The following is a 16,247-nucleotide window of genomic DNA, read 5'->3' as shown; positions in this document are numbered from 1 at the left end:
TTTATGACAACAGTAAACATAACAAACAAGATCCCACTCCTCGTAGAAGACATAGGGAACTAGACTGAAAATATACCAGTAACCAAACACGTACATAAATAAAATAAGTATAGCTTGTGACTTGTTAACAATTAACAGTGTGCCATTTATCAAGATGGTGAAGACTTAAAAAGAAAGATTTGGGCAAGAGTATCATGTAATATAGCTGACCTCTTCTTTTGTAAACTGTCTTCAAAGTCAGTTATCATCCATACAGTCCTTAATCCTTAGTTTGCAATCTCACCTTATTTTTGACCTAAAATGATATTAGCCAGGTCATCGGCCTATCTTTATGCTGAGATACTTTGAATCTATTTCAAAGTATGATACATACCATTAAAAATGATGTTTACATTATAAGCCTGTTAAAAATAACATTGGAGTCTAAGACAATTTTGTGAGAAGACTCACAGTTTATTTGGAGTAATGGCCACAGTATTTGATTGAATACCTTACTACATACTATATACTTAAGGGTATATATTTAAATTGACAAAGTTAATTAGAATTTCTAGGCACACCTCATTATTCTGCCTTTAGGAGGCAGATAATATAGTCTTCTCTTTTTCGTGGTTTCATTTTCCAGTTTCAGTTATCTGTGGTTGACTGCTGTCCAAAAATATTATAGTGTTTTGAGAGCTAGAGAGAGATGACCTTCACATAACTTTCATTACAGCATATTGTTATAATTGTTCGATTTTGTTATTGTTGTTAATCTCTTATTGTGTTCAATTTATAAATGAAACTTTATCATAGGTATGCTTGTATAGGGAAAAACATAGTATATATAGGGTTCAGTATTATCCTCAGATTTAGGCACTCACTGGGAGTCTTGAAACATGAGTAAGGGGGAACTACTATCCTTCCTTCATTGACACTGAACCTGAAATTTTCCATATCAATTTATAGTCAAAGAAAACTGATAGTGAAAATAATTAAGTTTTTATCTAAGCCCACTGACTGATGCCATGAAAATATGATTAGAAAATAAAGCTTCACATAATTAATTGTTTTGGTAGTAAATAAGGTCAATGAGAAACATCTGGAGTAAGAAACTGGGCTCAGTTATATGTAAACCTGGTGAACTACCTTCATTCCCTATCCCAAAATATCAGGAGTTTGAGGGGCTTTACTGACCCTCCCCCAGAATAAATCTGCTTAACAAATAAGAAGGATGTATGTTGATTGGCCAATTGAAACTATAGGGCCTTTATTTCCAGAAACTGTTAAATCAGTAAATATGTATATTGCAAAGTATTTATATATATGTTACTCAATACCATCATTTGGTAGATGAGAAAACTAAGGCACAGGGAGAAATTCTAATATGAATGTTAAGGTTAGAGTATACATCTTCTCAATAGTAATTCAATGATTTCTCTAGAATACTGCTTTGCACTTCATAAAAAGGAGAAAAATATTTAGAGGCTTAGTTGTATCTTTTATAAAGATTGCAAATTATCCCTGTGCATCTATTGTTTTGTGGGAGATTTTTGTGGTTAGGAGCAAGCCTGGGCCAAGAGCCACACTGCATGGCTGGATGGAAACCTGAAGTTATTTAGTTGCACCATTTTTAAGGTAAACAATCCATTCAAATATGTCTAAAAATCAGAGCACAGGATGGCATCTTGATGTGGATCTGACTACAGTAATGACTGTTGTGGGGTTAACAAGAAAATCTTTCTTTTATTCTTTCTACTTTTTTCAAAAGATTTCTTCACAGATGAGATGAGGAACTCATAGAGCCTAATTGCTGTGATTTCAGGTCACAAGGTTGACAAGCAAAAAGAGTTCTGAAGACCCTGACCTTTCAGGAAGTGTATCATATGTGAGGTAAAACTGGTGGATGGAGCTGAAATATAAGCCAATATGCCGTTAATTATTAATTTCAACATTGGAGGTGTGTAGGATAATTTTCAATTAGTTATGGTACTAGCTCACAAAGAGAGTTCTGATGGGAAGATGGAAAAGAGAAGGTCAGAACAACATTTGAGAACGATTAAATTGAAAGAAAAACTTAAAGACTAAGTTTAAGTAGGCTTTAGTGGGGTAAGTATTACTCATGTGACAGAGAAACACAATTCCACAAACCAGAAACCCCCCAAAAGTAATATTTAAAGAAATTATAATGGACATAAAAAAACATGAAACATAAGGGAAAAGCCTGATAAATGTAACCACATTAAAATTAAAAACAAAGGCTCTTGATCATCAAAAGATACCACAAAGAGTGAAAAATGCAAGCCATGAAGGAAGAAGATATTTGCAACAAATATAATTGACAGACATCTTATGTTCAGAATAAATAAAGAATTCCTATTTATTAAAAAGAGATGAAAATAAAATAAAGACATAGACATTTCTCAGATGTAGAAACAGAATTATCATAAGCATATGGAATGTTAATCATCTTATCAGATAAATAAAAATTAAAACCACTAAGTTAATATTTTACTTAGACAAGATTAGTAAAATTATATAGGTATAAAATTAGGATGACGATGAGTATGTAGAGCAATGAAAACTATTACCCACCACCAGAATAATAGATTGGTGCAATCACTTTGGGGGAGAAAATAAAATTACCTAATACATTTGAATATTTTCATGTCTTAATATACAACAATTTCTCCCTTTAGTGCATATTCTAGATAAACCTAAAACATGTGCTCTAAATCAGGAGACAAGCAGCAGAATATTTTCAGTGATAGTATTAATATTAGTAAAATACCGGGTAAAACCCTAAATGATCAGCCCAGCTGAATGAGTTAACTGTGATGTATTCATAAGACAAAATAGTAACCATGGGAAACAAGAATTGATCCATATTTACAGGGATGAGTCTAAAAATATAATGTTGGGTAAAAGAAGCATTATTAACCTATTCAAACAAGAGTAAAAACCAATCAAAACCTATCTATTAAATAGAGATACACAAGTAGATGGAAATGATAGAAGAAAGCAAGGAAAGAAAGCAAAATTCAGAAAATTCAGAGGAAAAAAAGATGGGTAAAAATTGGATACAAAACTGTTGGGTTAGTATTGGCTACTCAGTTGTTTATTTTGTTATAATTATTTAACCCATTCAAAATGTGCTCCATATATTAATGTTTGATACCTTTCAAATATAAAATTTCAGAAAAATTAGTAAGCTGGAGATGAGATAGGATAACAGAAGTAGTAGATTGGGAAGATGAAAGCAAACAAAGGAAAGGAAAGGAGAGGAGAGGAGGGGAGGGGAAGGGAAGAGATGGGTGAGGGGAGAAAGGAGAAAGGAGGAGAGAGGAGGTGAGGAGGAGAGGGGAGGAGAGAAGAGGAGACAGTAGGAGAAGGAAGGAGAAAAGAGGGGAGGGGAGGGGAGGAGAGGGGAGAGATGATAGAGCAGGAGGGAGGTAGAAGGCAGGCAGGCAGGCAACTGTACGTCCCATACACCATTCTAGTAACTCCATTGTAGTTGCTGTTTCACAACGAAGTACTGTCTTGGTCCAGTGGTTCCATTCAGCCTCATCCCATGCATTCCAGGTTAAAGACATTAATATTTCAAGAGCAACCACAGCAAAGAATTATACTCTCCACTGTTTCCAACCAGCCCATCATGATTAGCTTTACTGGTTAGAATATATGTATTTTATGTTCAGTATACCATACAGGAACAATTCTGACTAATGGTGCATTCCAAAGGAGACACAGGGATCAAAATTAATTTCGCCTACTCTGATGATCAGAATCTTGGTTGTATGTATTGGCAAAATGGGTTTGAATTTAAATCCAATGCTAATGAGTTGCATATATTGGAGAGTTTGTTTAACATATATGAAGTAGATTCTTTGTCTGTAAATGGGAATAGTACTTCTAAACTCATCGTGCTGTTCTGAGAAAGCATATAAAACCACACAGCACTTTCATTATCTGGCGTACCTAAATGACAGGTTTAAAGAAACTGTCAGATTCATTCCACTGGGCCTTCATGTCTGTGTGTGCGTGTGTGTGTGTGTGTGTGTGTGTGCAGAATATTTCATGAAGAAACTTTTTACCTTAGACTGACTGAATGTCACACTATTGAGAATTTTACAAAGTTTGCTCTAGGATTATCCTAACTGTGTGTGTGTGTGTCTTTCTGGGTGAGGGGGTATGTATTCACAAAGCAAAGTATAAAAAGCATATAGTAGTAACAATGTTAAATTTCTCAGCACTAAGAATTAAAACCCTGTCAATTTCTTCTACTTTTCACATTCTGCTGCATTCTTCTCTATCTCAACTGTTTTTGCATAGACAGACCTGTTTTCAGGTATTAGAGCACACATCAAGGATTGCAGAGAATTCTCAATCCTTTAGTCTGCAGTTGTTCAAAGTTCACTTCTCTGGTCTTTACTATTCTGGGATCTCTGTTTAAAAGTCACTCAATGTAAGAAGGTTGAGTCTGTCTTCAACATATTCATCAATAAGGCTGTGGTCAGTTACACACTATCACCAGGGAGTTGCATTAGTTTGCATCCTCCTGCACTGTTTTGCGCTCCCCCCTTCTGCATTACATCTTCATCTCTTAACAAGGATCTCTGCATTCTGTCTTTGAGCCAAGACAGCCAGTTGAGGTTTATATCGATTATTTTAGGCAGGAAGAAAATATAAGAGAATGCCCGTTGCAGAGATGCCTGAATTAAATATGAACACCCATTAAAACCTGATGATTTTATCCATAAATATTTTATATTAATAGTAGTAGAATAAAAGCAAATATAATTTAGAATAGCCCAAGGGTCATTTTTTTTTTTTTTTGGTCAAATAGAGATAAAAGATTAAAGTTAATTAAACCCTATAAACTGTTCATTAACCTGTCTCCTGTGTTTGGCACAGTGTCTGGTATGTGGTGTCTTATAAGACAGCTACTCAACAATATTTGTTTGAATTAATGCATTAATGAGTGAATAAAACTGACACATATGTCAATGGCAAAAGAAACATTTTGTGGCCAGGTGCTGTGGCTCATGCCTGTAATCCCAGCACTTTGGGAGGCCGAGGCATGTGGATCACCTGAGGTCAGGAGTTCAAGACCAGTCATGGCCAACATGATGAAACACTGTCTCTACTAAAAATACAAAAATTAACTAGGCGTGGTGGCATGCACCTGTAAGCCTCAGGCAGGAGAATCACTTGAGCCCAGGAGGCAGAGGCTACAGTGAGCTGAGATCGCGCCACTGCTCTTAAGCCTGGGCAACAGAGCAAGACTCTGTCTCAAAAAACACATAAAAAATTTTGTTCTAAGCCTTGACATGACCCTAAAAACCCTAATTATTACTCAGAAAATGTATGATTCCCTAGGAATTATCAAGATAATATTTTAAATAAGCTTTTCATTTTAGAGTAGCTTTCAATTTACTGAAAAGTTGTGAAGATAGTCCAGAGTTTTCATAAACCATGCACTGTTTTCTTATTGTAAACATCTTACATAACTAAAGTATCTTTGTCACAACCAATGAATATTGATGCATTATTATTAACTAAAATTAACACAATTTGGATTTCCTTAATTTTTAACTAATGTGTTCCAAAATCCTACCAAACGGCTCCTTCTGCTAAGTGACACAAATCACTTTGATCTCCATTCCATTGGCCAAAGCAAGCTCTGCAGCCATACCTTACTCTAGGAAGACAAGGAACTGCAATTCTATGAAGATTGTGGAAATATTTTTCATATATACATATATATATGTCTCTATATATGTCTCTATATATAGTCTATATATGTCTATATATATATATAGACATATATGTCATATATAGACATATAGACATATATATGTCAATAGTACTAGATGATTACTAAAATTAATAGCAGTTCACAAATGTACTGCATCTTTGCAGTTCACATAATTGTTCAAGAATATTCATCATCTTTCATCCTAATGTCAGAGATAAAAGTTGAAGGAATTTTAGAAATTAAAGATCCCAAGGTTAAATAACTTGTCCAGAGTTACACAGCCAGCAAACGCCCAGCTAAAATCTAAACCCAAAACTTTTGACAATAAAAAATCTTCTGATAAAAAATCTTCTTCCCACTAAACCACAAATGTCTCCTGTCTTTATTTGCTACTTTTGTTCTCACTGGCCCAGCCAGAGGAAATCTAAGGACCAAGAAAAGGTGTCAGCAAACTTTTCTGTAAAGAGCTAGATAGGAAATTTTTGAGGTTGTGTAGGTTACTTGGTCTCTGTTAAAACTGCTCAATTCTGCCATTGTAGAGCAACAGCAGCCATACAACATACATGAATAAATGGATGTGGCTGTGTTCCAATAAAAATTTATAGATAAAAGCATAGGGTGGGCTAGATTTGGAGCATGAGCTATAGTTTGCCAAGTGTAACTTTAGAAACTGGAGGCACTTATATAACAGTTTATGATATATTGACAAACATAGCTTAAAATATATACAACTGAAAAGTCATGATTTTTCATATCCCATCTTTTAAAAAACCGTTGTTTTTCAATGTTCTTTAAGTACTTATGATTGCATCATGAAAATTTCTCTATTCTGGCCAGGTGCGGTGGCTCACGCCTGTAATCCCAGCACTTTGGGAGACCAAGGCGGTCAGATCACTTGAGGTCAGGAGTTCGAGACAAGCCAGACCAACATGGTGAAACCCAGTCTCTCCTAAAAATACAAAATTAGCTGGGCATGGTGGCACATGCCTGTAATCCTGGCTATTCTGGAGGCTGAGGCAGGATAATCACTTGAACTGGGGAGGCAGAGGTTTCAGCGAGCCAAGAGCGCGCCATTGCACTGCAGCCTGGGCAATAAGAGCAAAACCCCATCTCAAAAAAGAAAAAAAAAAATCCCTATTCTTTGATAATCTCTTCTTAACACCATTCTATATCTCACTGCAGCTTTTAATTATCTCTGGCCTACCTGTCAGGCCTCTGAGCCCAAGCTAAGCCATCATATCCCCTGTGACCTGCACATATACATCCAGATGGCCTGAAGCAACTGAAGATCCACAAAAGAAGTGAAAATAGCCTTAACTGATGACATTCCACCATTGTGATTTGTTTCTGCCTCACCCTAACTGATCAATGTGCTTTGTAATCTCCCCACCCTTAAGAAGGTTCTTTGTAATTCTCCCCACCACCTCCTGCCTGCAAAACATTGCTCCTAACTCCACCGCCTATCCCCAAAACCTATAAGAACTAATGATAATCCCACCACCCTTTGCTGACTCTTTTCGGACTCAGCGTGCCTGCACCCAGGTGAAAGAAACAGCCTTGTTGCTCACACAAAGCCTGTTTGGTGGTCTCCTCACACGGACGCGCGTGACACTACCAGGATTACCTACCTCTCCCTTGAAGCCATAATTAGGGACATAGGAAATTGAAGTAAAAGAGATACAGGAACAGTGAGTCACAGTCAATTTAATCTGTGGAGGGTTAGCAAAGCACATACTGAAGATTCAAAAAAAAAAAAAATCAGCTTTTTTTTTTTGCTTTACAATGCCCTTCGTGCTTTTGCTAGTTTATCCCATGAGAAAAAGTCACACTAACACTTTGAAAAAAAAAACTTCCAACCTTTTCTCTTTTTTTAAAATGTGATTTTTAAAAAACATATAGATAGGGTTTCAGAGGATCATGGCAGATGGAAGGCAGGACTAGACTGCAGCTCCAGGCAGAGCAGCCTGCAGAGGCTTGCATTGTGAATTTTAGCTCTAGATTGAGTGCAAGAACAAACCAGCAATCCTGAGAGGACCCACAGACCCTCTGAAGAAAGCGAGCTGCTCCTGCAGGACCGAGGAGACACCCCAAATACTGTGAGTGCCCCAACTGCGGACGGAAGGGTAGACCCTCTTCTCCCAAACACACACCCCCACTGGAGAAGCTGAAGGTCTGTTTGTGGGAGGTTTCCAACTTTACCTGGAGCTGAGTCAAGTTAGAAAGCTGAATGAAATACAGGGGTAGAGGAAGCAGCAGAAAGGCCCTGGGAGCTTGCTTGGCCCCCCGAGCAGCCCATTTCTGCTGGCACCACAGGGATCCATTGGGAGGGTGGCTAGAGGAGCAGGGGGTAAAACTCCACAGAGAGAAGGGATTTTCTAGCTGAACTTTGTGACAATTTGAACAGGGTGAGAAGGAAAGTACATGCATATGAAAGTATTTTGAAGCCGTAATTCGTGCCTCAGGGGAGGGCACGAATCAGGTGTGCAGACTACAAAGGCGGGGGAAGAACTAAAGCCCTTTTCTCTGGCAGCTGAGAGGAGGATAGCCTCGGGCAAGTTTTCAAGCCTGTCTCGCCCTCTGCCTGGAAATACTCTGGGCTGTTGAGAAGAGGGCACGGTGGAAGTAAGGCCCGTCGGTGTGCGTGGGAGCAGGGTGAGGCCTGTGACTGCCGGCTTAACCCCACTTCCCTGACAACCTGCATGACTCAGCAGAGACAGCCATAATCCTCCTAGGTACACACCTCCAGTGACCTGGGAATCTTACCCCCATCCCCCACAGCAGCCACAGCAAGACCCACCCAAGGAGAGTCTGAGCTCAGACATGCCTAGCCCCGCCCCCACCTGATGGTCCTTACCTATCCACCTGGTAGCAGAATACAAGAGGCATTTAATCTTGGGAGTTCTAGGGCCCCACCCACTGCTGGTCCCTCACCACGTTACTACAGCTGATGCTTTCTGGAAAGCGCCACCTCCTGGAAGGAGGCCAACCAGCACAAAAATAGAGCATTAAACCACCAAAGCTAAGGACCCTCACAGAGTCCACTGCACCATCTGCCACCTCCACTGAACAGGCACTGGTGTCCATGGCTGAGAGACCCATAGACAGTTCACATCACAGGATTCTGTGCAGACAACCCCCAGTACCAGCCCGGAGCCGGTGCATCTAGCAAAACAAAATATTTTCATAATGATTAATGAATAGGTCAATATTCTCATTTTAGTTTCTTTGGTTCAATCAAGGATGTATTTAAACTTCTTTTTCTATTTTGACAATTGTTTAAACGGCTGAATGGAACCTCATTAGAACTTGGTTTCAAATCTAGCTATAAGAATTTGAATTAAAATTGGCCTCAAGTTATTTTTAGTTCCTCCCATCAAGAAGTCTATTTCTCCAACCTGTGACTTTCTGACCATGTAATATGCCTTGACCAGTAGAATACAGAAGTGATTTTGTGCAACTTCTCAGCAGGGCCTTGAGAGGCCTTGCAGCTTCTGTATTTGCATTAGTGAAACAATGAGACCATGTGGACACAGCAGTCTCCACAATAATCAGCATCCATTATCAGACACGTGAGTGAAGTTTTCTTGGACCATTCAACCCCAGGCAAGCAGCTAGATAACTGTAGCCCCAGGTGACCCCAGCAGAAGAACCAACCAGCTAAGCCCAACCTACTGAATATGAGATGTGATAAAAAAAAAATACATATATTTTAAGCCATTTATTTCTAATGATACGTTATACAACAATAGGCAATTAATAAATGGAGTTCACATAAATTTTAGAAACACCCTCAGTGGAATAATTGCCATAAAAATACCTATTTACCTCAATGCTTAGATATAGTTTAGCTACATACTGATAATGGCATCTGAGCCAATGTTTTGGTTGAACTGTCTTAATTGAAAAATACAAGACTATGATTTTATAATCAGGTAAAAAGCACAGATTATAGAACTGGAGGGCAAAGTGTTTTACTAGTTTCTGAGACCAAGAACTAGAAATGGAGCAATTTTTGAGCTCAATTTACCCATATGAAATTACGAATTTTTTTACTCCTTTCAAAGGCAGACAGAACCTAAGGTGGTATTTCTGAATTCCGTCTTTTGTTCACAGTTTCATGCATTCCCCTCTCCTTGACTTGGTGGGGTGGGGGAGGCACTGTGATTTCATCTAATCAATACAATATGGCAAAGGGGATGTATTATCCTACCCATGATTATGTTAAAATATATGAAACTTCATTTTGCTAGCCACTGGCCCTAGAGACTCTCCTTGCTAGATTGTGGTTCTCTGTGTGGACAGGTCAGGTCCTCCATAATACAAAACTTTCTGTAGATGTTTTTTTAATTTACATTTTCCAGCATAATCTTTAATGGTCTGTATAACTTATCTGTCTTTTGGCCCTCCATAATGGTTTGGCAACTCAGATTCAAGTTATAGAAATACCCTTCAGCAATAGATTTAAGTATCTTTGTTTTCAGTGCCAAAACTCCTGAATTGTTGAGTAACATTTCTAGGACTGTGGCTTATCTATCAACCAAAATACTTTTTCTCTGTTGCCATAGATCTCATGCCAACACGGTAAAGTTCTCAAAATCCTCTGAATGCTTTGATTGATTTTAATTACAGTGAGGTCTATTGACATGAAGCTACATATCATTTCCAACAGCAGCATGTTGACAAATAATAGCAGTGAGATACCAGGATGAGCGGCTTCCAAAAGCACGGCTCATTCAGTAGACTTTTTCTCAATCAACACCTACTCAGGGAGCCTCTTATTGTATCATATTTGAAGACATTCTTCCATTCTCTAGCTCACTTCATTCTCTTCACTGAGTGGCATCTCTTTAGCCTTCTGATTTTTTTTTTCTAGTTGTGAAATTCTTCTGATTTTTTTTTTTTGAGATTAAGATAACTTATGTATGCTCATCAAGAATATTGGCCTGGAGTTTTGTATTTTTGTTGTGTCTCTGCTAGGTTTTGGTATCAAGATAACACTGGCCTCAAAGAATGAATTAGGGAGGAGTCTCTCCTCCTCAACTTTTTGGAATAGTTTCAGTAGGGATGGTACCAGCTCTTCTTTACATATCTGGTAGAATTTGGCTGTGAATCTGTCTGGTCCTGAGACAGAGCTGTGAATCTGTCTGGTCCTGAGCTTTTTTTTGGTTGGTAGGCTTTTTACCATTAATTCAATTTTGGGACTTGTTACTGGCCTGTTCATAGATTCAGTTTCTTCCTGGTCCAATCTTGGGAGGTTGTATAGTGTCCAGGAATTTATCCATTTCTGCTAGGATTCTTGTTTATGTGAATAGAGGTGTTAATAGCAGTCTCTGAGGATTTTTAAATATTTCTGTGGGGTTGATGGTAACATGTCCTTTGTCATTTCTGATTGTATTTATATGGATCGTCTATCTTTTTTTATTAGTCTAGCTAGCAGTCTCCCAATCTTATTTATTCTCTCAAAAAAAAAAAACAACTCCTGGATCCATTGATCTCTTGTATGTTTTTTTGCATCTCAATTTCTTTCAGTTGAGCTCTGAATTAGGTCGTTTCTTGTCTTCTGGGGTTGGTTTGCTCTTGTTTCTCTAGTTCTTGTAGGTATGGTGTTAGGTTGTTAATTTGAGATGTTTGTAATTTTTTAATGTGGACAGTTAGAGTTATAAACTCTGCTCTTAACACTGTATTAGCTGTGTCCCAGAGATTCTGGTATTTTGTATCTTTATTCTCATTAGTTTCAAAAATATTCTGTTTTATTCCTTAATTTAATTGTTTACCCAAAAGTCATTCAGGAGAAGGTTGTTTAATTCCATGTAATGGAATGGTTTTGAGCAATTTTCTTAGTGTCGATTTTAGTTTTTATTGTGCTGTGGTCTGAGAGTATGTTTGGTATAATTTTGGTTGTTTTGAATTTACCGAGAATTGTTTCATGTCCAGTTGTGTGTTCGATTTTACAGTATGTAGATGCAAGTTTGTTTCAATATAGGCAAATCAATAAATGTGATTCACCACATAAACAGAACTACAGACAAAAACCATGTGATCATCTCAATAGATGGCAGAAAAGGCTTTCAATAAAATTCAATATCCCTTCATGTTAAAAACCCTCAACAAACTAGGCATTGAAGGAACATATCTCAAAATAATAAGAGCCATCTGTGGCAAACCCACAGCCAACATCATACTGAATGGGCATTGCCCTTGAGAATCAGCACAAGACAAACATGCCCACTCTTACCACTCCTACTGAACATAGTCCTGGAAGTCCTAGCAAGAGCAGTAAGGCAAGAGAAAGGAATAAAAGGCATCCAAATAGGAAGACAGGGAGTCAAATTATCTCTGCAGACAATATGATTCAACACCTAGAAAACCCCATAGTCTCTGCCAAAAACTCCTAGATCTGATAAATAATTTCAGCCAAGTTTCAAGGTACAAAATCAATGTACAAAAAGCAGTAGCATTTCTATACATTAATAATGTCGAAACTGAGAGCCAAATCAAAAATGCAATTCCATTCAAAATTGTCACAAAAAGAATAAAATATCTAGGAATACAGCTAACCAGGGAGGTGAAAGATCTCTAAAATGAGAATCATAAAACACTGCTCAAAGAAATGAGATGATACAAACCAGAAAAAGCATTCCAAGCTCATGGATAGGAAAAAGAAATATTGTTAAAACAGTCATACTGCCCAAAGCAATTTACAGATTCAGTGTTATTCCTATCAAACTAACAATGATATTTTTCACATAATTAGGAAAAACCATTTTAAAATGCATATGGAACAAAAAGAAGAGCTCAAATAGCCAAGGAAATCCTAAGGGGGAAACCAACCAACCAACAAACAGAAAAGCTGGAGGCATCACGTCACCTGAATTCAAACTGTATTACAAGGCTATAGTAACCAAAACACCACGGTACTGTTACAAAAACAGACACATAGACTAGCGAAACAGAATAGAGAGCCTAGAATTAATGCCAAAACACCTACAACCATGTGATCTTTGACACAGTCAACAAAAACAAGCAATGGGGAAAGGACCGCCTATCAATAAATGCTGCTGGGATAACTGGCCAGCCATATACAGAAGACTGAAGCTGCACCCCTTCCTTACATTATATACAAAAATTGACTCAAGATGGATTAAAGACTTAAATGTAAAACCTAAACTGTTAAAACTCTGGAAGATAACCTAGAAAAGAATATTCTGGACATAGACTCTGGCAAAGATTTCATGACAAAGATGCCAAAAGCAATTGCAACAAAAACACAAATTGACAAATGGGACCTAATTAAACTAAAAATCTTCTGCACAGCAAAATAAACTATCAACAGAGTAAACAGACAACCTATAGAACAGGTGAAAATATTTGCAAACTATGAATCTAACAAAGATCTAATATCCAGAATCTATAAGGAACAAAAAAAAAATTTACAAACAAAAGCCAAACAATGCCCTTAAAAAGTGGGCAAAGGATATGAACAGACACTTTTCAAAAGAAGCTATCACTAATCATTAGAGAAATGCAAATAAAAACCATGATGAGATACCATTTCACATCAGTCACAATGGCTACTATTAAACAGTCAAAAAATAATAGATGCTGGCACGGTTGTGAAGAAAAGGGAACACTTATACACTGATGGAAGAAATATTGTAGAAAGCAGTTTGGCTATTTCTCAAAGAACTCATTTGACCTAGCAATCCCATTATTGGGCATATACTAAAGAAATATAAATCATTCTTCCACAAAGACACATGAACACGAATGTTCATTGCAGCACTATTCACTATAGCAAAAACATGGAATCAATCTAAATGTCCATCAATGGTATACTGGATAAAGACGATGTGGTACATATACACCATATAATACTATGCAGCCATAAAAAGAATGAGATTATGTTCTTTACAGCACCATAGATGGAGCTGGAGGCCATTATCCTAAGCAAACAAACACAGGAATAGAAAACCAAATACCACACCTTCTCACTTATAAGAGGGAGCTAAACATTGAGTACACATGACAGAGAGAAGGAAATAATAGACACTCGGGCCTACTTGAGGGTGAAGTGTAGGAGAAAAGAGAGAATTGAAAAATTTCCTATTGGGTGTTATGCTTATTACCTGGATAATGAAAGACTCTGCATACCAAACCCCCATGATATGCAATTTACCTATATAACAACCCTATACATGTACCCTGAACCTAACATAAAAATTGAAGAAGAAAACCAAACCATTCAATCAATCAATAAACAAAATAAAAAAGAAAATTCACCAGCAAGACAATTATTATTTAATATTCATACTGCATCAGAGAGTTACAAAGACAGAAATATGTTGAAAGGAAGTAAACGTGACCCATTGAGAGCAAATTCATCAGAAGGCTACCATCCCACTATTTCTGGATCATTACAATAACCTTCTCTTGGCAATGGCCATGCCACAAATATCTCTACATCCCTGATTCAAGGCATAATAACTAATACTAGCAGGCAGTCTGTTGTTTCTTGACTTTTGATCAGAAAATGAAAAATTTTACAGAATGAGGGTTACAGTCTTCTCCAATATGCTATGAGAATTCTGTACTTTCCAACAACAACCATAGGAGTTGAGCCTGGTTTTGTAAAAGAAATCAACCTTGAACAAGATTTGAAATGATGAGTAGGACTGAGAGAGCCAGAAGTTTTAGAAAGGATGAAAATGCAGTGAGGTTATAATTGCCTGAAGGAAACTTTAAACACCTCAATAAGAATTCTAAACTTGATATGAAATAAATGTCTCCTTAAATTTTAGCTTTCCTACGAAGCTTTCATAGCATTCCTGGATGACTTAAGAGCCACTCCTTCATTCTGTAATTATTGCATTTTTCATATGATAATATAAATGTCAATTTACTTATCACTTTCCTCCACTGAATTATAATCAACTCAAAGACAGACATACATCTTCTTTTGTCAAAAACAAAGGAGTTGGGCCTACAGATAAGAAGATGGGAATACAAGAAAGATGTATGATACTAGAATTTCGAGTTTAAAAAAGCCTCTAATAGCTCCTGAATTTCTATATACTAGCTTGGCTCTTAAGGAAGCCAATCCAATTGTAAGCCTCAGTTGAATTGACTTCCTTTTTGTCATCTAAAAAATAGAGTTAATAACAGCCATCCACTCATCCTCAAGAAATAGTTGTGAAACTCAAAAGAGAAATTGAATGCAAGAGCACTTTATAAAGTGTAAAACTATACCAAAGTAACTTTGGTAAAGTGATGCCATTATAAATGCAGTGTTTTGTGAAAATTAATATATTGTGCAAAGGAAAAATAACTCTAGTTTTACAGATGGTCATGAAAATGCTATTTGTAAGTTACAATATTGGAAATAAGCTAAATGATCAATAGTAGAGAGTTGCTTACATATAGGTCTATTTGGACATAAATTAGAGTATTGCATGGCCAAAATAATGGGATAAAATAATTTTAAATTGTAATGAAAGTTAGTAATACTATATGAACAAGTCACAAAATATTGATTTCAAGTGACCTTGTATATACATATGTATGCACGTGTGAGCTCACATGTATTTGTGCAAGTGCATGCATGTAAATAAATCTAACAAGATAATATTATAGATTTAAAGAATTTGCAAATCTTTTAAAATGAAGATTCTGTAAATTGCAAGTAACAGAACACATCCTCTCATGTACCATCAGCCAACATTAATTTCATTCCCATGTCCTAGCTTCAGGAGAGTCTGGGAAAGGAAGTAATTATTATTTCAGTTTCTATGTGCAATGATGACTTTCTCAGAAAAGAAGATGAAAGGGATGACTACTGTGTGAGCAATCAACGTTTTCTGCCCCAAAAATGCAGTGATTGTGTAATAAACATTTTACAGAAAGAAAATGAATATAGTAACAGAATATAGCCTGATAAGAGACAGATTGGACCTGGCTAGCCTGGTCTCCACTTCTTCTTTGCACTGGCTGTCTATGTTCTAAAATTGACTCTCTAGAGCAATGAAGTAGAAAGAGTATTGGAAGAGAATTATTGAGGCTTTAGTTACAGCCAACTCTCAACCTCAATTAGCTGGATGACTTGAGGCATAGTGCTTAAGGTTGCTTATTTTCCAATCTATGTAGAGTGAGCATCCCTTCCAGCTTTCGAACATTTGGCTTCTATGAGCATGGAACTATATTATCTTACCCACAGACATTCATATATTCTTTCAATATTTATTTATTCAGGGCACAGAGAGTGTTTAGCTGCCTTCAGAGGATTATTTGAGGCAAGGAGGAAAAAAGCAAAGTTATGATGTGTTGAGTTATGTGCTAAGGTTTATTAACTAGTTTATATATCACAACAACGTTGTGAGGTTAAAAAAAATTACATTTGTCATTGTATAGATGAGCAAAGGAGGCCTAGGGAAGTGAAACAATTAGGAAATGGTAAAGAAGCATCTACAACCAGGCATATCTTACTCCCAAGCTAATGCTTTCTCCACTAATCATG

The sequence above is a fragment of the Gorilla gorilla genome, chromosome 7, assembly GCF_029281585.2.
Source record: "Gorilla gorilla gorilla isolate KB3781 chromosome 7, NHGRI_mGorGor1-v2.1_pri, whole genome shotgun sequence".
NCBI classification, from domain to species: Eukaryota; Metazoa; Chordata; class Mammalia; order Primates; family Hominidae; genus Gorilla; species Gorilla gorilla.
The sequence above is the reverse complement of the archived record's forward strand: the minus strand, read 5'-3'. Positions refer to the sequence as shown.